Genomic DNA, 26292 nt, shown 5'->3' with positions numbered 1-26292 from the left:
TGTACATAGCATAGCTTTTGCTGTCCTCCGTGCAGACAAGTGGCTACAGCAATCACACGCATGCACATGGAAGGTAGGTGCATGGCTGTTGAATGCTAACAGTACATGAGGTAGCAATGTTGACCAAGGAAACATTCCCCAACTACTAGTTACCTATGACACCCATCATATCATACAACAGTCCATGTGTTACGTATGTCATCACACATGTCCACCAATTGCAATGCATACAAACATGGCTACATGGCAGGCATGTAGGACCAACACACACATGTACATGTAGTGGTGTGCATGCAGCTACCATGCATGTGCAGTAGCTGATGTATGCAATTCATCTGTGCCTAACTACAACATGCAGTTGCAATGCAGCCCCATCATTGACACCTGTATATGGTGAAATACTGACAGTACAGTAGGATGTACATCAGGTATGGATGGATGTGTGTACATAAGGTGGTGATCCACCTTTGCAGATGGATGTTTGCCGGGGACGGCTCACAGGTGTGTCACAAGCCATACTACCATTACATGTGCAAACAGTACGCTATGTTACTGTTACTTGATGGTGAAGACATAAAACCTAAACAGCGGTCGGGTGTTACTGACTGTAAGTCACGTGACACCTGTAACACTTACATCCTCCCATGTGCATATAGCAGCACAATTGCCGAAGGTAGCATTGGTACACATAATGCAGCCAATACTGCTGCATGTCTGTCAGACGTCTCATCATATAGCAGGTGTATCCTTCACAGTACTGCCATGTGTGTTTGCTTGTGTGACCATATATGCCACATATGTTGGGGAATACATCCCATTTGTTACACACCCCTGTACACTGTTGTAGAGATCTGTACATACTGCAGTGTGGAAAGCATGACGTAGGCAGGGGTGGTGTGTGTATCACACACATGTCAGCTATCTGTATGTGAATGACATTTGTGGACTCCACAGTGTGTGTGTGTGTGTGTGTGTGTGTGTGTGTGTGTGTGTGTGTGTGTGTGTGCGTGTGTGCGTGTGTGTGTACATGGCTGTCTGGTGCATGGAGTGAGGGTGTATGCTACTATACAGAACAGACAGGATCCCTAACCCCTCATGGTGATGCAGTCTACTACCCTGTTGATGCCATCGGTCTCAGCCTTACTGGCTGCCTGTACATGTTCATTCTCTGTGTTGCATCGTGTGGGTGCACAGTACTGTGAGGGTGATTACCACATAGGCAGGGGTCCTCACCTCAACACTATCGAGTGTGCGTTATAGTGTTGTTGACACCGTGGGTGTGGGCATGTTACTGTGTGTTTCTCTGTATATCTGTGTGTGTTCTCATCCTGTAATGTGACAGGGTATTACTGCTACACAGTGAGGCCTCATGCTATCAAGTGGCCTCTAACGTTATCATCGGTCAGACCGCTGTGTAAACCCCCTGCACCATGTCAACATACCTGTGATGTGACTTGGTATGGATGACTCGTCTCTAGCCACTGTAGCCTATTAAACAGCCCACATGCTTCTGGATCAGTAGATGTGTGGACATCTGTGGTATGGTAGCCTTTCTAACAGTCAGGCTGAGGCTACGTGTAGCATGCTGGTATTGCTATACATGCCTGTGAGTACTCCACATTTACACACGGGAAACTGCAAACACTGCTACTTGTTGGCACATGCAAGTAGACCATAAGGAGGGAACCAGGGCATCATTACCAACATGCTGTTACTGTTGTTACCAAGACACATACTGTGAACATATAACAATGCATTATAAACCTGTACTACATGGTATGCCTGGTGCGTATCAACAGTACACAACTAATGTAATATGCACTTATCTCACTGTTCTGTTCACCCTGTGCATCAGACCATTTGAGCATGTCCCTGCACTGATGGTGTGGATGACAGGGATGGGGCACAGGCATCATCATATGCGCAGGGTGATAATGTTTGCCAGGGGCATAGGCTGCACCAGTGGATGACATCATGTGTGTGGGTAAGGGCTGGTGATCTGATTGGACATGTGTGGTCATTATGCATGTGGGTGTTGCGGTGCCCTACAGATGTTTTTGCTGTGTGCGTGTATGATTGCACACAGTTCTGCCTTTTGCCAGGCCTACACAGGGGTATTACTGACAGCTCCAGATTGTACAGACCAGGATGTACAGCTCACTGTGTCCGGCCATGGCCACGTGACCTGTGCCTGCCCAGGGATTGCGCGGGCACTACCAGGTGGAGGTACAGATTAGCTACTGTCTGATGACACATGTCCACTGGAACTGTGTCCCCACTGGGAACATCCAGGGCCATGTCCACGTGGCCTGCTGTCTCCTGGTGTGGATAGCGCAGCACCAGCTGCACTGCTACTGCTACCTGCACTATGGGAACGGGCATGTGAGGTGGCTCATTCACGTTGACCTGCACTAGGTGGTGTAGCTGGCCTATGTCCACGTGGCCTACGCCTCACTCCTACTAGATGTTCCAGCACAGACAGCTCACACTCGCAGAATGCCATGCCACAGTCAAGGATTCCGACCATGTCACCCAATCACCTGTCCAGAACATCAGCAATCTGCTGTTGAGCATTTGCCAATGTCTGGATGTTGTCATCTAGAGTATGGATAACAGCCCTCTGAAGCCTCTGCCCTTCTCTGTTCTGCCATTCAGCACATGACTGTGCCACCATTACAGTCTGGAACATGCGTCTGGTGACACCAGCTGCTGCCCTCTGTCCTGCAGGTGCATGTCTGCCAGAGGTCCTCCTACGAGCAGCACTGGCCACATGCCTGTGTGGCACATCTGCAGTCATTACACTGACACCATGGTGTGGAGACACACCTTCTGTAGCCACCACACATTCCTGTTCCAAGCTAACACACGCTGACTGTCCTTCCTCTATGGCCACTGGTGATGGGGTATGTGTTGGCATGAGAACTGTGTGCAGGGAAGAGGGGAACATAGCTGGGATGGCAACCATTGGCACAGATTCAGCCCCTGACATCCCTGCCTGTACCTCATGCATATGTTCACCACTGCTAGTATCTGTGGGGACACTAACATCAGACGGACTGCAGGAGGGTAATGCACCTACATCACTTGTGAATGCAAAGAAAGACTCTACATTACAATAGACACACACACAGACACACATACACACACACACACACACACACACACACACACACACACACACACACACACACACACACACAGACACACCATGCATGTGATTTGACAGATGGTATGCAGCATGCATGTGATACAGCAGACGGCATGCAGCTCAGACATTAATAGCGGTAGTTAGCATACCTCCCTGGGTTGCACACAACAGCAAGCAGGTGTCATATCAGTAGCCATGCAGTTCACACAATCATGGTAGTAAGCATGCATCCCTGTGATACACCATGTGGACCAGCACAGGTTAACAGTACACATGGCAGAAGTGACCTTGACATGTAATCTGCTGATGTGTGCATCGACATGCATACATGTCTGACACAATGGTGTCCTGATACATGTACAGCGTTGTAATGGGCATCACATTGCAGTGTTGTCTGTATGCCCTACAGATAGAATGCACGTTTAGCAAATGTGCATGAGCATGGAACAGTAGTGTGAGGCATCTACATTGCTATACAGTGTGAAGTACAGACACTGTGCCATTGCATGGCATCATGAGGCGTCTATATTGCTATACAGTGTGTAATATGCACACATTGCATAGCCATAACTGCGTGCATACACATGACATATTTGTGAATTGTGACACACGTTGCTGAGGTGTATACACACCAAACTATGCTGTGTCATGTGACAGGTCACTGGAAGAACGACGGATGACACCCCTGCACAACTACTACAGAGACTTAGCTGCCTGGCAACCATGCCCACACATGGCAGACTTGTCAATACACCATGTCCCACATGACATTGATGTACCACACACACGAGGTGCACAGCTGATGGTGATGTCCTACAGCAGCAAGGGAAATGTACGGTATCTGTGGCCTGATGTGGTGTCAATGTCTGTGGAAGCTGTACAGGTGAATACTGTCATGCTATGTGATATGTTCAACACATCTTATATGGTCGACTTATGTGACACCTCTACTAGCTGTGCACAAGCTTTTAGGATGTCCAGTGTACCACATCAACTATATAATCAGTCAACTAAGGGTATAGTTGGACCATGTGTGGACAATGTGCAACAGGGTGTATACACATCACATCTACTGTGTGGCTACATGTCTCTGGCCATCCTCCATGGCCATGTGTGAACATGTGTTGGCCAAATGTTTGTGATGGCCATCTATCTCACATGTCTGTGTAGTCCCATATGACATACACCCATAGATGTCAGATATGTCACCGTCCACAGGGCTATGCAGACAACGGGTTGTATGTTTGGTATGTGGGGTATGTATTATGGGATAGTGTAACAATATTGCAGCCAGAACACTACATGTCTGGGACATGTCAGATGGCACATCACAATGTGTGCACCCATTGCAGGGGCATATAACACAATGGTGACTCCTGTGGGCTGCCCATATCCCAGCTCACTGTGTGGTACTGTTTGCGTACCACACATGTGTTGTTCCAATGTATAGTACATATGCCTACATTGAACACCACCTCCACCATTGTATGCACAGCTGTCCACACATGTAGCAATGACAGATATTGTGGTTTCATGTTGGTGTTTCATTTCATTTGTATATATTGCACATGGGTAGCCAGTGTGAATGATGGGAGATACGACCTGTATATCGTGACTGGACCATACATCATGTGTACATGTGTTAACTTGCCACATGGCGAATAGATATATACATTAACATGCCTGATACTGATGACAGTCTTACTTGCAATGGACTGATGTCTGTGCGGCATGCCAGAGGTACCTGCATAGGGGTGACACAGCAGTTTGAACATTATCCATGACTGTATGACAGCCACAGGGTGCACAGTGCATGTTAACACATTCACCTGTACAATAGCATATAGTATGCACATGTGTGCATACACAGGGTAGCATACTGTAGTATGCAGCATGTGTGTAAACATACCTTGCATATGATGTTACATTACATATTGTACAGTGACACATGCAACAAAATGGGATATAATAGTCATACGTGCAGTAGTGACTTACCAGGCAACTCCAGGCTCATTGGTTGGGAGACACCCACCTCCACGATGGCAGCTAGTGTTTGTGGATGCCGTTCTGAGGGTGTCCCCAGGCTGGCCAGTAGCTCCTCAGTGTGTGTGAGTGGGGGCTGGGTTGGTGGCCCACCACCTGTTCCACCTTGTTCCCTGGCGATTGCAGTGGCACGCTGTTTCGCATGTCGTATCAAGTCCGTGCAGTGTCGGTGCACCTGCTGGTAGATGCGGTTATGGCCACCCACATCATTAACCCTCCTGCGAAGGTCCTGCCACAGGTCGTCATGCTGCTGGGCATGCTGTGGCACATGGTTGAACAACACCTCGTAGTTCTCATGGAGGTACAGGATGAGGACATCATCCTCCTGGCAGCTGTATGCTGGCAGGCATGAATGAGGCATTATCTGGAAGACATAATGATGGTGACAGGTCACAGTATCACAGAGATGTACAGAGATACAGCTGCACATACATTTGTATTAAAACTAGTACATCTGCACAGTTATCTTTGCAAATCATCATGACACTGACACAACTGACATGTTTGTGTCACACATGTAACACCTGTTATGCATTGGATATCATCACCATATATGTGTGTCACCTCATTACATTGTTCATACTCCATGTGAATGGTGTTTTGATGTGGGCATGTCTGTTTGCCTGTACCGGTGTTCTTACCTATCAGCACATGCTTGGATGTGTCCACAGTGATGCTGTTGACCTTGATGCTGTGTATATGTCACATATCAACACATACACTGCCTTAATGGGCATGAACAGTGACAATGCACACATAAGCATGGAACCTTTACATGCATGTGTTTTGCCATATACATCTACACGGCACTGTACAGCAGTTCAACATCCTGCCACGGATCACCTGTGTTGGACATGTGATAGACATGGGACAATTGCTTGCCGGACGTCATTCGCAGGGATGGTTATCAACTATAGCATGTACAGGCAAGGTTTCCTAGCTGTATCCGACAGCCATTTTGCACTGCGATGTGTATCAGTGCCACATTACTGATCCAGACAGTTAATAAGGCATCTACCATGCGGTCATCACACCATGTATGACAGAGATGACATGTGCAGCTTTGATGGACAGGGTTGCATGGTATGGCGGGAGTATGTAACATGTATGGCACAGGGATCTGTCCAGCATGTGGCAATCTTTGTAGTAGGACGGTGGCTGTCCGTGACATATGTCTTTCAGATCAGGATATGTACGTGTAGCATGTCCAACATCACAGTGTAACACATGTCTTTATGCAAGGTAGCCAGCATGCTGCATAGTGGAGGTGAGGATTGTGAAGGCTGGTATTGCCCATCCACACATGGCCAATACCCCTTAAAGGTGATATGTGATCCGATATTGGTCACCCGAGTGCTGAGTGTGCCTGTCCAATTACCTCAATGCTCATGGATGGCACCCTGTCATGACATGGGTGCCTTGTATGACTACCTAATATGCCTGGAGATGTCACCAACTCAGAAAAGTGAATTGCACAGCACCATCCCTTACACAGTGATCATAATGTTGACGGCTGCCTAGGGGGTAGTTAATGGGTACAGGGTTATTCACCTAGCAGTGACAATGCTATTATCAGCTGTCAGATTGTGCACATATGTCACACACCTCACGCACAAAGCCCACTCTGAATGTTGTCCAAAACACTGAGACAGCTATTGCTCCTAGGTCATGGCCATTCACATCCTTACATACACAGATGCCTCCCATTTGTCTGTGGTGTGGTATGGGCTACAATGAGGGGGGAGTACAAAACATTAACCCTGTTTTACTGTAGCTGTCACTGGTATGATATACACATGTCACTCTGACACCTTTTGTAGTGTTGATTCTGTCAACAGGCCACTGGTAGAACACTCCGGTGACATACAAAGGTACATCTAGTATACTCATTTTAGCTGGAACACAGTATGGGTGATGATGTCCTATGACCTGTCACAGGTATGCTATGCAGTGTGAAATCATCCATACTGTCATCTACTTCTGTACTGCTAACATCTACATTGATAAAGGTTCATAGATTTGCAGACCATACTCAGCAGGGTAATAGTGCAGTGCCTCCAATTATGACTGTCGTCTCCACTTGTGGGTTGCAGTGGGTTGATATTATCCAACACCCTATCTGCATTGCATATTCATGCTCAGCACTTTTTCAGAACCTGTGAGCACTTCATGAGCTACTAATTACTATAGCACCAATTCCAACTCATTTCTTACAAGTACACTGTCTGTCCTTACATTTCCAGCTTGCTTACAGTACAACAGCTGTTGTACACACGTAACTCACATATCTTGTGAGACATGGTTGAATATACAGGCATGTCCAACTGTCATGTACCAGTGCTATTGCCTGTCTATATGATGAATATGGTGAACATGTGGCAATAGAGCAATTGTCTTATGTACACAGTCAATGCTCACCTCCCAACATACGACACTACAGCCTGTGGGAGATGCACATATGTAGCCATGCTGGGGGTAATGTTCTCACCAACCCAGACTGTACCTGACATTCATGTGGGGACATGTAACATTTGCAACACACCCCACTCATCACATAGTCTCATACGATCTCCACCACCACAGGCCACACATAGTATGAGTACGACATTTGCAGAACCTCTCCATACTCTGTGTAGGCACCAGAGGCAGCCCCCATCATCAAACACAACAACAATTACTTATAGCCCACAGATTTATGTGTGCCCATCAAATACAGCCAATAGGGTGTTATAACATACCCAACACACAAGTCATAGGTGACTCTGTAGGCGGTCACACTGATGTCCCACTCAGCAGGCTACACAAGGCGATAGTCGCTTACATCTAGCTGTCAGGTAACTGGTTCTGCAACATAACCTATGCACCCATGCCACACCTCACCAGGTACAATTTGACTGTCATTCTCCATGTTAGTGTGACTGCCCTGAGATGTAACTTCCCAGACTACATGTGCAGGGACATGCAATAGCTCTCCGGTCTTGTAGCCCAGAAGGTATCGGCCAAGCCCTGGGGAGCATTCTGCATTCATCCAGACTAGATACCACTGTACAACAACTGATTGTTTCACTTCAACAGTTGCCTATGCTTCTGCTGTCATTCCACAGGCATCCAGTATCTGTCCGCTTTGAATGACATGGTCAACAAAACACGATGCTTTGGCACTGATGACCTGCACCTGTAAGCCCTGGGAGCACAGATAACATGTAAGGCTCTTGCTGCTCCTATACTGCCTGTCTTGAACAGTTTCCAATAACATTCACCACCAGAACGAGAACAGGCAAGCAAAACATGGGGTCATGTGACTCAATGCTTGACATCATCTCTGATGCACACAGGCACGGCACTCCTTATAACGGATCACTTCAATATCTCTGCAGTGACTGGGGCCTGCCTCTAGGCTACGCAGAGCACACCTGCACTGACAGGTTATACACAGACCACACCTTTCAGTCATGTAACCTGGACTGGAACACCCACGGCTGAGGTGTGTCCATATTTCACTATGTTGTCCACACCTCCTGGCTGGTTACTTAGCACAATGCATCAGAGGTGATCCACATGCAACTAACTGTGGCCAGAACTGCTATACACATTGTAACATGCTATGGATTCAACAACATACTCCATGGTTACCGGCCCTCATTTCTTGGTGTACTGGACAGAAGGATTCATACAGGTACTACTGATGTGCGACTGACACTAGCCCGCACTTAACTGGGATAGCTACTCATGTACTGACACATTAGGCCAATGCTGTCCAGGATTCATAACCTTCACTCGGCTGAATCAACCCATACATACCACCACCAAGGCCAACAATATCCTAGACATGGACATTACCAACATGTCACTGGTGTTCCACACCTGTGGTTATCCCCTCGTTGGTAGTTTCCAAACATATGCTAATCACCCTTGTTATCCACATCCCAGCACCACACCCTTCATGGCATACACAGTACAAGATTAGTACAATGCCTACTACAGACGTCTTATGACAGCAGTAGTAAATGTCATGACACCCGTGCAGATGGACAATGCACATACAAATGCTGAAACATACCCCAGTGCACTTCATTAGCACTTACACGACTGCATGGATCATGCTATTCCAAACAGAGCCATGATGGTACCCACCATATAACGGACGCCACTCTGGGGGTCCAGTTCCATGGACATAATGTACAACAAAAGGTGGAGGCTGTTGCAAAGTGGAGTACAATCCCATGCATGGGGTAGCTCACTGGTCAGCCTCAGTAGGGCTCCGGGATCCCTTATCACATCCTCCAAACCTAGCTACGTAAACATTACTGCAACACATTCCAGGGTGTACCACAAAGCATTATGGAGGTATGTCAGTAGTCAATGGCAATACCCACATCTGCTCTGACATACGACGGTTACCCAGGAACATTACAGAACCGAGTGATGTTGGCAACATCCTGGTGGATGGGTTCAATGCTAACTTTACACCCTCTCACTCCCTACAGGGCCATAATCCATGCAGGAACATTGCAGGGTCCCTGCGGTCACAACACAGTTCCAACCTGCACTCTCTAAGGCCTGGAACACAGACTCCATGTGACCGTCCAACATCCCAGGCTGTGATTTACACAAACCTCAGAACAACATGTCTCCCCACTTGGCCACCAGATTCACTAATAGCCTTGTATCAGACATTGTGGCCCCTGAATGGCACACAGCAACAGTTATCACACTCCACACAGGTGGCACCACAATGAACCAGAGGGACTATTGCCCTATATGCCTGACTGGACTGTTCTGCAAGGCTATGGGGCACATCATCATGGAAGTCATTCACAGAGACATTGGTGGGCTCCAGACCTTTGATGCCACCCAGGTTGGACTTGTTAGGGCCAGACCATGGCTCCTACACCTGGTGGACTCCTTTGATACAGTTACCAGGGTAGTTGATGATGGTAAGGGGGTCCACACAGCCTACATTGTCCTCTCATTGGCTTTCAGCACCGTTCTCCATTCTGGTATTGACAACATACGCATCCACCTGCACATCGACCCCTACATCTCAGGATGTTATGCAAAGTGGCTCACGGACAGGACCCACACAATGAGGGTAGCATACCTTAGTACCTACTGTATTTTAGTTACACTTGGCATACCACAGTCCTCAGTCATAGGGCCCCTCATGTTCGGTATATGCTTCCCTGAGGTACAGGCTAGTACAGCGGGACTTTCCCTGACTAGGTTTCCAGACAACTGCATACAAGGTGGCATGATTGATCCACCAGCTGATACAGACTCCCTCTATAAGGGTGTCACTGTGACAGATACCTGATGTCGATAACATGGCCTCAAGCTGCATGACACATGGTGCATGAACATCCCCTTTGGATTACACCAATCACCCACTGACTATCACATAGGTGGTAGTCCCCTACATACATGTGACATTATACGGGATCTTAGTACACACGTATGTAGCACCCACTCCTTTGATAACCATATTGCCAATGTGGCGTGGATATCCTTCTACATGGCCACCCTTATCTGTACTGGGTTTGTAGCTGGAACAAAGGCACCCATTGTACCTCTAAACTCCTGACGTATACACACATTCAAGGGTACAACACCCCGTTTAGGGTGTATCTTACAGAACAGCAATGGTTTTACATACCACAACATTAACACACCATGAGGATTATTTAGCTCCGAAGGTTGACGTATGCGGCAGTACTACGGACACCACGACTGTACACATTTGCATAATGCATACTCAGGGGTGACCTCTGCTGAACATACAGGGCCCATGTCCACAACAATATTCATGGATATACTCCACATAAGCGACATAAGCAAAAGCCACTGAGAGCAACATGCTCATGGATATGTGCACAAATGCAACGATGAGTGGGATGTTCATGAGGGTTACATTCCCAAACCAGACACTCACCATACTTTGGAACATGATTCCTATGTACATCACGTAGGGACACTTAGTAGCACTGTTTATGAAATACCTCACTTGGTGGATGGGAGACACACATATACACCAGGGATCACTGCAGTGGCTGTACTGTGCAGAGGTGCAGGTAACACATGGCTCTGCTGTTCACAGACAGGACACTACCCTAGAGAGGTGCTGCCGGTGTAAACACTGTAGTTGGGCTTACACATAGACTTGCCAGACAGCATAGTACCTCACTATGAACCTGTGAAGCTATTACATGTCCTTTGTGCATGGTTAATTGAGTAGCTCTTCCATTTCGATTAGCTATCATGCTGTTACACTGTCCCATGACTACAAGCCATATGTATCCTGTTATTGTGTTTTGCACATGCCAATAGACAATACCTTTTGTTTGCATGATATAACTGTTATGCTGTGTAGAATATCTGACATATCTACCTACAATACTGTACATTACACATATTTTACATATTATCCCATGATGCAAAGCATACTTGCACAGCAGGACCACCTTAGGCATGTTATTGTTGTTATATGCCCATACACATGCCTACTGCGACAGTATATCAACATATACTATCCCCTGTTATGGCACGTACTTTTTGGACATACCCTACCACTGACGGCGGGTGGTGTGGAATTGTTCTGTTTAAAGCCCTCATGTAGCATCCCTTCTGGTGTCTGTGATGTTTACCTTGTGCCCCACAGTAGGACACACAATTTCTACAAGCGTTACTATGCTCAGCAAGACATCACTACATAATACCTTTTCCCACTTTATGCATTGCGGACACTTTTAATTAATACAAAACAGGCTATACATACACTAACATACTGAGTGTTCTACATACCTTGTTAGCGTTCTGAACTTTCGTAAATATCTCTCTTACACCTTTACTGTTTAAACGGTTCTATGGTATGAGCATACGGTTTGAATATCTGGCAAGTCATCCTTATATACATCGATACCTGTAACATGTGGTTTCCTGCCGCCAATTGGTGTTCCTGAGTAAATTACTACATGCACATCAGCTGTGCAGCTACTCCATTCGCCAATTATGCGGCAAAAGTGGGGTATAATTGAATTCTCCACTTGGGCATTGCCATTTTGCCCTACCTTCGGGGAGACGGTCCGTATGTGTTTTGTTGTGTGGAATTGCAACTGCTATTTGTAGAGACATGGATATTTTGGATTCATGTCCCCCGTGGATTGTGTGTGATGGCTAGAGTATGTGGTTCTACATGTGAGTGTACCTGTCATCTCAACCGTCTGATAAGGGAGTATTGCAAACAAAACCTGTAACATCGTCGTCTGTTCCATTATACAACAGCTACGATTTCACATGGCGCCTTTACAAATGTGTCTCTCACAAGGTATGTTAATGCTTCTGCAGATGTAATTGAGTGAGTGGATGTTTGTGATGTTATTACAGTCTGTATTGCTATTGTTTCATGTGCGGGAGATATAGGTGGGTGTACATAGCATATACAGGTTTGTGGGGACTGCATTTCTACTTATTCCATATATGTGTGTGGGCTCCTTCCCTAATTGAAGACCTATCAGTTAGTAGACTAAAACTATGGTTGTTACGGGCTTATACATTGGGCCATTGTTAATTGGTTTCTATATTGGTTAATCTTGATATTTTGTAATGTTTTACTAAATAATAATTTTTTGACTATGTTCCCTACAAATTTTATTTTTTTTTTTTTTTTGTTTTACTAAACATATATTCTTTTTGTACTGAATTTGTTTTATTATTTGTCTCCTTGTAATTTACTATCTGTGGAGCTTTTCTCCCCGGGCCTCTACTGAAAATGGACATATATCCAGCTAGACTAGCCCGGTTAACAAATGTAAAATAAAAATAAAAAAAAAAATAAAATATAGTATGCAGGTGACGTTGATACTTCCATACCTCCGGAAATACAGCGATATGTAAAGGAATGTTACTAAATGACAGCTGTCCCGTGTATTTCTGTCACAGATATTTGCACTCATTGCAGTTGTGTTGGTGACTGAACCTCTTTGGCATGGGTTGCCACCTTTTCAAATGGCCATAGTGGGACATTTGCAGGACACACATCGGTGTTTACAGACTGACACATACCCATGGTCAGTACACAGGATAGCACATACTTTCATCCTGAATACATACTTATTCTTGTAGCACTTTAGCTACTTATCATGTTTCATGTAACATTTACATTTTTTAGATACAGGCATAACTATTTAATGCAACTATTGCATAATATATGGGACATAATTATGTCCTACAATCTTGGACATTTACCCTTTTTAATATTTTTGTCAGGACACAACTGCCCAGGGAGAGGCTGTCCCTCTTAAAGTGGGACAGGTAGTAACCGTATGCCTACGGCCAGCTATAACCACACCTACCGTAATGATCTACCTCCGAGTTAGCACTAACAGACACACGATGCAAACACACACACACACACACATTACAGTCCCACGGAAACACACACGGCACCCTCAACACACACATACACAGACTACGGCAATCACAAACACTGTTGAACACAGTACCTACGTGGACCACAACACCGGTAGTGATAACTAAATGTCCCTTAATATCGTGATAATATTACACGCGGTTCTAGTGTTCTGGTACTGTGTTCTTTTGGTCTTTCAGCCTCATGATTATGCGTGTCAGTATGTGACACATTCCATAGTTGGCAGTATCCTATTTATTTGTACCTCCATGGTTGTGTACATGTCGTTGACCTATTTACCTATTTGCAGATATAGGTGAATCCGTATATATCAACATATATCTCTCTATCACCCTTTCTATCTCTATTATGTATATCTATATATATATATATATATATATATATATATATATATATATATATATATATATATATATATATATATATACATACAGAGAGAGTGACAGGCAGAATACACCTTTCATTGTGTACATGTCTGTGTATACTGTTACCTGGACTCTGCACGTTTGTGTCTGAACCTGTCACATTACACAACTGCCGTTGGTACATGTTGGGTAGCTTAGTGTTAGGTGATTGTGTACATGATTGCGTGTTCTACTCCTGGCAGTGGTCATTTTACCCTTCAGAGCAGGCACTATTAGTACAGGGGTGAATAATGCTGGTTTCACCTGTTCTGGACATCATTGACCGTGATCTGCGCGATATTCAGAGAAGCTTAGCCCTGTTTCGCGCATATCCGTGTAGTCATATTTAAACGACGGTTACCAGCACTGGGCAATGCATATTCCCGCTAACATGTGCTAAGCATGATCTGATGACCTGCATCCAACATGCATTATTCGTGCCTTCAGGATTACGTTACATCCCTTGCAGGACGTGGGACCGGGAACATGCACGACAGTCACTGCATTTACCACTTGGGCATCTGGGATTTGTACACGTGTTATGGCGTTTTGCATGTGGACTGTACTACGGCTGTTACTCCATACTGCGATGAAATGGGTAACTCAGTTAGTTTACATATAGATGAGACCTATTAATGGTATGCCCAAGTGATGTTTAATCAATGTGCTCCAGCATTGGGTATGTATGTCACAGTGAGCCACACACTATAATGTGCTACACCTTCACACAACCGTAGGTGGGGCATACTGGGGTGACAGATACCTGTCATGGGTACACCCCATGCTTTGCCACTACATCCATGATTACATTATATGGAGCCCCTCATTAACGCACCAGGGAATCCATGCAGAGTGTGTGGGGAACAGTGATTACACACATGGATCCCGCAATTAACTCTGCTCCACTGAGCGACAGTTGGTTACTCGATGTGGTGGCGACAGCAGACACTGTTTGCCTCGATTGATGAATGGCCTCTGACAATCGGGTGTGTACCTACCGATGTACCTAGGAACCTATACACACAGTACCAGCATATGCTGATAGGTGCGTGTACTGTTCAGGTGTTGACATTCCTTGTTCCAATAGCTGTTGTATGTACAATGGTTGAGGGCTGCCTATGTAGGATTCACACAGTAGGCCACCTATACATTACAATTTACAGGTGGTTGTGTGTGTGTGTGCCATCCATTTTACTGTGTGTGCAGGTGGAGAGGTGTGTCAGTCCGTAGGGGCCTACACTGTCAGAGTATGTGCTATAAGTTCCCTCTTTGCCAAGGCATAGGCATATTGGGCACACCTCCGTCTGCCTACTGGGGCTGGCACAGGGTGTTCATGGTCTGAATCCCTCTGTGCCTGTGATGGCCTTGGTAATTGCTGTGGGATGTGAGGGCCTTCACCATTTTGTCCCTGCTGCAGCTGTTTCCGCAAGATCATATATGTAGCATGGCACATACTATGAGGATGTGGGCACACGTGCCTGGAGAGTACTGCAAGGCTCCACCAGATATGTCCAAGCAATGGAACCATGATTTCAGCATCCCAAACACACACTCTATGATGATTCTGGTTTGTGCGTGTGCCTCATTATGGCATTCTTGCATGGGTGTGTGTGTGCATTTCTGATGGGAGTAATCATCCACGGCTCTAGTGCATAGCCAGCATCCCCCACAAGCTGGCCATGTGGGATGTCCCCCCTGACAAATACCTGATACAGCTGTGAGGCATGCCAGATGTGGGAGTCATGGTAGCTTCCAGGGCTGCCAGCACACACATCCATGATAATGCCCTGGGCATTGCACACGACCTGGCAGTTGATGGAGTGGTATCCCTTGTGGTTTATGTAGCGCTTACCATGCTCACCGGGTGGTGACTTGATATGTATGTGCGTGCAATGTATCGCACCCAGTAACTCCGGGTAGTGTGCCACATGGTGGAAGAGACACATATTGCTGGCCAACTCCTCCTGAGTTTGGGGGAAGTATATATACTCATTGGCATGTGGTAACATGGAATCCAGGAACTGGTGTAGTACCTTGGGTGCTGATACCTGTGGCTAGTATTCTCAAGCTTACACATACCTTCATGTCCACTGGGATGGGTTCCCCTCTGTTGTTTCTGGATCTCAGACGTGGCTGGCACAGCTCAACTATTTGCTGTAAGATGTCCCTGTCCACCCTGTAATGCTCTACTATCTCCAGATCATGTAGCCCCTGGTAGGTTACCCTTGGTCTGAACACTCTTCTCCTCCTCCGGGACCTGCAGTGGTTGTCAGCATCATCCTCCACAACACCGTCAGTCTCTAACACATGGTGATGGATCACAGCTATGGCAGCTCCCACCACATACATTGTAAAAGTTCCCCGTATGTTTACACTTATGGTGTAGTGTTTGGGAATACACAGGTGTGTGTGGGGTGCTTTCAAGCTTTATACTATTGTGCTGTGAACACCGATGATGTCATAGGGTGTGTATGTACGATCGTAGCTACAGGGTATCATATGTGTTTTATGACAGGAACTACTATTATGGTGCCTTTGGTGTTGAATTACATTTGGCTGCTGTGGATTACCTCTTGCCCTTCCCTTTACATTTTTTCACATTTCACCTCCCATTTTCTGGCATGCATCCAGCAGCCTGCTTTCATTTGTACTTTCCTACACCTGGCTTATCTTGCGTAATGTGTTCTATGGCCAGTCTACTGCAGGTTTGCTTTGCTCTGCTATGATAGTTCTCTTTTCTTTGCAATCTGACATCTCCCCTATTCTGTTTTGCAGGTTTCTGCGAGCAGACTTGTCAGCTGCCATCCATTGCCTGCTGTGAGTTAATATGTGTTAATTGCTCAGTTATACTCCAATTACCCTGCTGCGGCATTTCCTTATTTTCTTCCCCTGACCTTCCTGTTTGAGCTATGGTGACCGGCACGTGCGTCCACTTACCGGGTTTCGGGCATGTTTTCCTCCCTGTACACATGTGCTTTCGGGCACTATATGTGCTCTCAGCTAAACAATGCTATACCTACCTCCCCACCCCTGTCCTGCGGCTTTGCTTAGTAATGGTAAGGCCGGATTTGCATTGCTCCAATGTGCTTACAGCTACAGTGGCACACCCCACTGCTGATGTCATGTATACCTCTAAGCCACTCCTCAGTGTTGTAGCGCTGCGCCGTATGGTACATCCTTAGTTCGGCGGGACGTTTGCGATTCACTATTACCTGCCTCATTTGCATGGCATTGACTACTAATTCCTAGTTACCACGCCGAACACTGTCACAGACCATTAGCAACCCTTGCAGCTTGGTTGTGGTGTACCATGCATACCATTGAGTATTATGGAAAAATCATGATTTGTATTACATTGCGATTTTATGACATTTGTATATATTTTCTTTGTGTTCCCATTTGCGCACACATGGCCTGAGGTTGTACTTTGCGTTGCTGTGGACATGACATTAAATGTTGTTTTTTAGGTATTGTGCATATTTTCTTATGCCATTGGCTGTATATTTAGCCATTGTCATATGTTAACTTTGTAATACATGAGTCTGGTCCGCTTTCATAGCTCCGATGTTCTGTTTGGAAAAATGTAAACCATGTTTTTTGGTTTACATTTCTGTGGGCTTACGTTACGCCTGCACAACTTCATGAATCACTATGTACCTTCATTTGCATGGTGCAGCACTGCGCATGTGTGATTAGCATACCTAAGCCGAGGGCTGCGCAGATCTGGTGTACGCCGGTAGTGCACGTGGAATTGGATCGTACCTGAATCGCTCGGCAGTCATGTTTGGCATTATACCACCTACGCTACGCCTGCGCCTGGCGCAAGCTTCATGAATCCCGGGGTAAGTCTAAAAACCACCCACCCTGATGATATCCCAGGTTAAGCAGGTTATACAACAAAAGGAAAAAAAAATCATGACTAAAATCAGGAAGTGTAACTCCCATAAAGATAAGAACTCTCTCATCAAAATAAAAAGGCAGCTCAGAGGACTAATTAAGTCCAATAAAGCCAATTTTGAGGTCAAGATATCCTCCCAGGTAAAAGACAACCATATGGCCTTCTTCAGCTATGTCAGAAACCACAAGGGCAGCACACAGTAGTGTGCTGAACTGATGGTTAATGGTACCACATTCACTGAACCAGGCGATATAGAGAATCTGCTGGCTGACAAATTCAGTTCCAGCTTTACTCCTCTCACACTCACTCCCAGCCACCTCCCAAGAAATACCTTCAAACATAAACTCTCCAACTATAAAGAGTCTGCATGTCCTGGCTGTGCTCTCTAAGTCCAAGAACATAGCCTTAATGAACCCCGGTAATATCCCAAAATACCACCTGAATAGACTAAAATTTGACCTATCAGAGCCACTGGAGTCAGTATATAACTATAGTCTTAAAACAGGCTTTGTGCCACTAGAATGGAGAACTGCAGTGGTCATACCTCTTCATAAGGGTGCACCATCAACAGATCCCAGAAACTACAAATGCATTAGTCTGATTAGTCTTATTTGTAAAGCCATGGAAAGAATTATCATAGAAATGATCAACAAAGATACAGGAGACCTTCAGACACTGGATCCATCCTAATTTGGTTTTGTCAAAGGAAGATTATGCCTACTGAACCTGGTGGACTTCTTTAAGAACATCACCAAGGCAATGGGCGAGGATAAAACAGTGCATACTACCTACCTTGACCTGGCTAAGACATTTGATACAATACCCCACTCTGGCATTGTTAACAAGTTTAGGAAATTAAGTATGACCCCTATATAACATGCTGAATAGCCAACTGGCCCACATATAGGACCCAGAAGGTTAGGATTAGTGAGAGTCCCTCAAGGCTCTGTACTGGGACCACTCCTCTTTGGCATCTATTTCTCAGAAGTCAAGACTGTCAAAGGCTTCTGGATGACCATGTTTGAGGGTGATTGCAAATGGGGAGCAATCATAGAATCCCCCTAAGACACTGACATCTTACAAAATGGTCTAACACAGACAAATGACTGATGTGAAAGCCATGGCTTAAAACTCACTGTCAAGAAATGCATTAGAGTGGGTTTATATTAAAACACCGAACGCTGAAAACAGTGAACGGTGTTTCATCAACACATATTCAGTGAAAGCTGAAAATGTTGAAACCACAGAACAGCGATTTCTTTCCTAGGGAAAGAAATCGTTGTTCCACCCCCCCCCCAAAAAAAAACATTAACCACTTCCAAACACATACACACATACCCTAACCCTAATTATACCCCCCCAAAAACCAGTAAACAACTAAATACACATATGCATGTAACCCAACCATACATCTAATGAAAAAAAAAAAACAGTAAACATTTTAAAACATATGCACTTGCCTTAACCCACGCCCTAACCCTAAGGTCAGTAACTCTCGCACATTTACATAAACAGTTCCAAACACATATACACTTACCTTAACCCTAATTCTACCCCCCCAAAACAAAAGTAAACAGCTGAAACACATATACACATAACTCAACCATACATCTAATGCAAAATAAAAAACAGTAACACTTTCATACATATGCACTTACCTTAACCCGCACCCTAACCCTAAGGTCAGTAACTGTTGCACAATCATGCTCGGGAGCTATACCGGACAAGGGACCACACTACACTTCAGAACATGGCAAAGCAACAAAGCGGTCAAGCGACTTCTTTCCCAGGGAAAGAATTCAACAGCCATTTCGCTGTTTTGCCTGTTTGCCCTACATGTGTTGACGAAAACGCATTCGATAAAATGCGTTTTCATCATTCTAATAGGAACCCCATTATTGTACCTTTTGGGAAATTGACCAGTTCAGGAAACTATGTCATCAATAAAACACCCATGAGTTGACCCACTAGTCAGGGATCTGAGAACACATATAGACCATAACCTGGCCTTTGACCAACATGTGTCCAAGGTAGTATGGACGTCCTTTTATGTTGCTCAGTTTTTATGAGTAAGTGCATGACATTGATGTCCAGGGAAGTCATTGTACCACTTATACTTGGCCACATCAGACACATCATTGAGTGTAATGCCACCTTTGGTCTGTACCTGACCAGACACATGCAGCAGCTGGAATATCCACAAAGGCTCCTTACAAAAAGAATACAGGGCATAAACATGATGACCTTTGCAGATCACTTCAGATCCCTATCTCTGTACTCGCTTTCCTACAGACTACTGAGAGATGATCTATGCCTGGCAGACAAGGCATCCCTTGACCCCACTCTGATGAATATTTTGCATATGTGCAAAATAAACAGCATCAAAACAGCTAGATCTAAAGAAATACATTTTGCTTGCAATATAAAGTTGGCATGCTGGAAAGACATATATGTATCTCAGAGAATTCCCTTGCTCTGGAACAGGCTCCCATGCCTTATGAAACAATGTCCCTCCATAACCCTATTAAAGGGTAACTTAGGCCATTGGATGGGAAATTGAAAGTTCACCTCTGGTCTGGTGCTCACATCTCTGATGGACAGAGGCAGTCAGTAAATCATGTCATAACCAATAATGACCCCCTACATAAACATCTAAAACATAAAACTTGTGGGACACATTTAGGTTGCATTGCTAGGCCTATAAAGGCACTGATTGTTAGCCTAGTATACACATATGAACATATGCAGTAGGCAGTAGCCACATTGTCACTGTAGTGGAGAATATGGGTTAAGACTGACAGTAGAGGAAAGGCTGGTGTTTAGCCACTGGGGAAGTGAAAAAGCTCTGAAGGCCTGCCCCTTAAGTGTGAACTCAGCTACATGTTTCAAGCAAAATGTGGCAGCTGTGCAGAGATAGTGGAACTGCCACACCATCACCAGAATATAACAGCTGAGTTTGAGCAAGCTAAGTGCAGTAGCTGCTGGTATGGATGGAAGGACTAGGGATGCTAGTGCAGGTTAGGGTTTCATGCAGCAGTCAGTGTGGATTTAAATTTAGTGAGGGGTGAACAGTCTTAGTATTACAGAGCAATAGGGCACAGTAAAGTTATGTGGCAGGAAGGGAGTTAGTTTGGGATTAGTGAACAGTTAGGGACTTTAGATTTAGGGATGAGGAATGGAGTTTTAAGTTTATGCAGTGATAAGGGAGTTTAAGGTTAGGGAGCATTATGAGAAGTGCTATATTTAGAGTAAGGAAACCACTCAGCTACATAAACCAGATGAGCCAGAATGTCTAACACAGCAAAAAGCTTGCATTCACCTATATTTCAGGTAAGTGCCAGGTAGTTTAGTGGATAGGTAATGGTGGGGTGTGTGTATCTGTCTGTATGCATGTGTAAGTATATATAGAGGTACAATGGTGTCAGATGAGTGTGTTTGCATGTGAGTGTGTGTGTGTGTGTGTGTGTGTGTGTGTGTGTGTGTGTGTGTGTGTGTGTGTGTGTGGAAGTGTCCATACATTGCAACCATCAACCCCCATTAGATCAATGAGCAGTGGATGTAATGTTGGGGATACTAGCCCAGGGAAAACTGTTCTACATTATAAATGTAACTTACAAAGTTAATAGACATCACCTTTTGTAGCATGAGACATGGACATAAAGAAGTACAAAACTCAATTATGTCTGGCTCTGTCAAATGGCTGTAATGTTGTGTGATGTACGTGTGTGTGTGTGTGTGTGTGTGTGTGTGTGTGTGTGTGTGTGTGTGTGTGTGTTTTAAATATTACTCTACTCCTTCAAAAAGGTAGTAGAGTAGCCGGTCTTGTTTTGTTTCTGGAGGCATTTACTGAACTTTAAGAAGAATGAAACTTTAATATCTGTTTATCTGATATTTACAGGAACAGTAACAAAGTATGGAATTCTCTTAAATCAAGGTCAGGTAGGTTATATGATGATGGGTGTGTGTTTGAGTTGAGGACAGCTGAAAGAGAAGGTGCCTGTGTTAAGGGATACATCAGCCTCCAGCAGTCATTACTGTAAAGGTCCACATAAAAAAGACCTTTTAACTATTACAGTAGTCACAGAGCAATTCAGATACATGCACAATTACAATAATGACTTTTTTCGTTGATAAATCAGTGTTTGCTTTTTTAAGCATTCAATGATTTAACATAGACCCATAAGGAGTGGGGGCATCACTGTTTAGTACCTCTTAATATTTCAAATGGGCAAGATACATAAGATCCAATCTTTACATAGGCTGTAGACTTTTCATATCATTTTTTAATTAATCCTATAAAGTCTGGAGAGAAATTGTATTTTTGCAGAGCTTTAAACAGATATGGCCAACTTAGGGAGTCGAAAGCTTTATTTATATCAAGGCTTAAAATAGAAAGATCATTTTTTTCTTGTTTGCTAAGTCTATTAAGGACAGTAATCTAATTACATTGTCTTGAACCTTTCTGTTTTTGATAAACCCAGTTTGGTCTTCATGAATTAATATTGAAAGAATATTATTTAATCTGTCTGCTAAGATAGAGATGAATATCTTGTAATCAATATTAAGCAAAGAAATTGGCTTGTATGATGTGCAAATGTCAGGCTCTTATTTGGTTTTAAGATGGGAGAGACAATAGAATATTTCCATGAGGGAGGGATGTTTGCTGTAGTTGTAACTTCTTGGAATGCATTGAGTAAGATTTTCAAGATGTTATCAGGTAAGAGTTTGTAAAATTTTGGAAGTAGACCATCCAGCCCTGGTGCCTTTTTTGTCTTAAGATTTTTTATTTGTTCCTTTAATTCTTTAAAGGAAAAGGGTTTATCTATGCTATTAATATTGTGTTCATAGGTAGGTACTAAGCTATCGGCCAGAGGGCCTATGTAAGCCTAGCCAACAAGGTTCCCTGGCTTATGCCACCCAAGAAAGTTATTTTCCTGTGCCACTGTCAAGCAGAGACACAAAAGTGATGCCTGGGGTGTATTTCCTATTTCCCATCCACTCATCAAGATTTTTCTTGAAGAGCGCTAATGAAGAACTTTGCTTGACATAGATGGGTAGCCTGTTCCAGAGTATGGGAAGTCTCTGAGACAGGAATCTGTCCCTCCAGCATGTCCTGTTTATTGTGGTGACATGGTTTAGGTCCCTAGCATGTAGCTCGGAGGGATTGGGATTTCTTTAGGTGTAGCATGTCCAACAGCTCTGGGTTTGACATAGCTTTATATGTTAGGCAGAGATCACCTCGGAGTAGGCGATATGCTATGGAGTAAAGCTGGAGTTTTTTGAGATGGTCAGTGTAGGGCATCTGTTTGAGGCCAGTAATCCTCTTTGTGAGGTACTTCTGTGGCCTATCCAGCTGCTGCGAATGTCTTGTGAGGTACATTCCAAAAGGGGGTTGTAGTCTATAATGGGTCTAATGAGTTTGTTGTTTAAGGACTTCATGTAATAAGGTTATTTGTTTGTTGGTATATTCTTTTATATTGTCCACTTTTAAGATTTATTTGTTTATTTTACCCACCAAGTCTTGAACTGTAGTAAAGATTGCCTGTATTTCTTTCTTCATTGGAGTTACTTACTGAGAAAATTTGGAGCTGCTCATCTTCCTTTGTGAATGTGATTTCAGTGTCCCTTCTATTTGAAAGTTTGATAGGAAAATATGACAATTTTAGCTTAAAAGTTACACTAACTTGTAGCTTAAGACTTCCATAATCTGATTTTAGTAGTTTCAGATCTTTGTTAGTGAAATTAAATAAAAAATCCTGTCAGGAAAAAATGAAGACTGCAGAGCTCAAGAACTCTGCTATTTTCAGCATGCCATCCAAACCATGCCCCAAGTCACATGTTTTCTGAATGCACATTCAGAATGTTTTAGTCAGCAATTTTCAAATCACTAAATTTTTATCATTAAATCAAATGGCAAATCAATTGTATATGGCTTACTACCAGTGAATTGTAAAATCATAATGCTTAGTGAAAAGTTAGCATAATAACTGCACATAAGCAAAAGCCACTGCAGGACTACCATGTATGTATGCCATTTTGATTGCATCAAGGTATACACCAACATAACCAGTTTAAAATTTAAATAGCATTCATACCTTTATAGAACTGTATTGAATGTGAATATACAGCTACATGTTTCCTATGCAAATTCTGTTACTTTTGTAGTATGTAATATTTTCATAGATGTTTCACCAGCTAAATAGGTTTTCTGATAGATAGGTTAATGAAGCTTAATAAAATCAATGACATATAATTTAATGTGTTATATCTAGATATCTGCAGTAAAAACTGTAGAGCTACTGTGATTGTTGGGATAATGCAGAGGAATGCCAATCTGTAAAGATCTGTAAAATAGCATGTTCAGGAATACGCATCTCTAAATCATATGTATTTGCCAAAAAGAAAAAAAAAGTATAGAAAGTATGCAATAGTATTTCATTGTGAAACCATATTTGAAGCTGCTGTTTGAAACGCACAGACTATTTGCTTAGACACAGTGCATAGATGATGAACATTCATAGTCTTTGTCAGCCTTTGCTGTGTGGGAGGTGAATTATTGTTTTGCAGATATGGCAATAAAGATATTCTCTGTCTATAGTATCTTTAAAATTAGATGTTTTGTCTTACCGATGCCTACTGGCTTAAGACTATTTAGCATGCATTTTATGTTTATAACAGATAGTTTATTGGCTGCTTCATAACTAGGTTGTTTATGTCAGGAAACATCACAAGGAATCTATGTTTCCTATGTTTAATTTCACTGCTACTGACAAGATAATAGTACTGAGATTAGTAATTTTCCACCTCCACCGTGTTGTGTACATTTAAATATGATTCAGAGGTCTTCTCCAGATCTCTTACCGTCTGTCTTATAGCCTACACCATAATTTAGCACCTAGCTAAGGAGCTTATTGTACTAGATTTTGTTCAGAAGGTAGACTAATCACTGCAGAAAGTACAGCTGTGTAACTAAACTTACCATAACAGCAGATGTTTAAATGGTTACCACTGCAGTAGCCTAAGGTATCTGGGAGTTATTCCCTGCCAAGGATATAACAGCCAGCCAGCTTCCAGCTCTTCAGGGTACCTTCCACCTGCTCAGACCATTAAGCAGCTTGAGCGGAGCTGCCTAAAAACACAGGTTGAGCACCAAGCCCTGAGAGCACATAGCTAACACTAAAGGTATAAAAGTATATACACACCCTGGCAAAAAAAAAAAAAAAACAAGATGGACGAGGAAGTGGCTGCTACAGCAGTGATCATTTGAGTATCTACTGTTATGGTAAGTTTACTTACACAACTGTACTATGTTCATAACATTAATCACTGCTGTATAAGATTATTCTAGCTTACAACATTTGGGAGGTGGAAGGGGAAGGGTCCAGGAGCCCCTGAAGAATGGTCCTAGCAAAGCCTGATCTAGAAATGTGTAAGGAAGCATGCTTGTAGGGCTTTGTAGTGGTAGGTTCATAGTTATATACTAGGCTAAAGGCTACCAGTGCCTTTATAAGTATAGCCATGCAATCCAACAAAATCGTGTCACTATGAATCATGTGCATTTATTAGGAAGGAGTATATTGGGAAGTTTCTAGAGGTTATGGGGGGTGGTATGTTAGTTGAGCATTAATGTTTGCCTCTGTCTATCTGAAACATGGGCCAGACTGAGGGTGAATTTCCAATTTCCCATCCATTGGTCAAGGTTATGTTTAAATAGGGTTAGGGATGGACTCTGCTTCACGTGGATGGGGAGCTTGTTTGTGAGCATGGAGATCCTCTGAGATACATTTTATTTATTTATTTATTTATTTGTGTATTTATTTATTTATTTAACATTTAACTGGGAAAGTCTGACTTGGACTGTAGTCAATTTTCAGTCGAGGCCCAGGGAGAAACACTCCAGATGCATGTCTTTGAACATAGGAGGAAAACAGAGCACCTGGAGGAAACTCACACAGAACCAGGGAGGACATGCAGACTCCACACAGAAGGTACTCCAGCCGAGAACTGAAACAGAGAACATCTTGCTGTGAGTCGATAATGCTATCACTACACCACTGGACTGTACATATCTGTCTCGCCAACATGTATGTACAAAGAACCATGTTAATGCTTATAGGATACTTCTAGAATCCAACCCTTTCCAAAAAGTCATAGAAGAAGTCAAGTCCCCGGCACAGTGAGCTTTGACCATGCCTGCAATGGTTTCATGAGAATAACAGAAGGTAAAATCCTGATACAACCACTTGGAAAGAGTCTGTTTTGACCTTCCAGTAGTCATTACAATCAGTAAAACTGTTTTTCTTGTTAAGGACCTCAAGTCAGCCAGGTTAGCTGGATCAAATGTTGCAAGTGTTCACTTCTCTAACATTAAATT

The sequence above is a fragment of the Protopterus annectens genome, chromosome 5.part0, assembly GCF_019279795.1.
Source record: "Protopterus annectens isolate FY-2018-M chromosome 5.part0, PAN1.0, whole genome shotgun sequence".
NCBI lineage: Eukaryota > Metazoa > Chordata > Ceratodontiformes > Protopteridae > Protopterus > Protopterus annectens.
The sequence above is the reverse complement of the archived record's forward strand: the minus strand, read 5'-3'. Positions refer to the sequence as shown.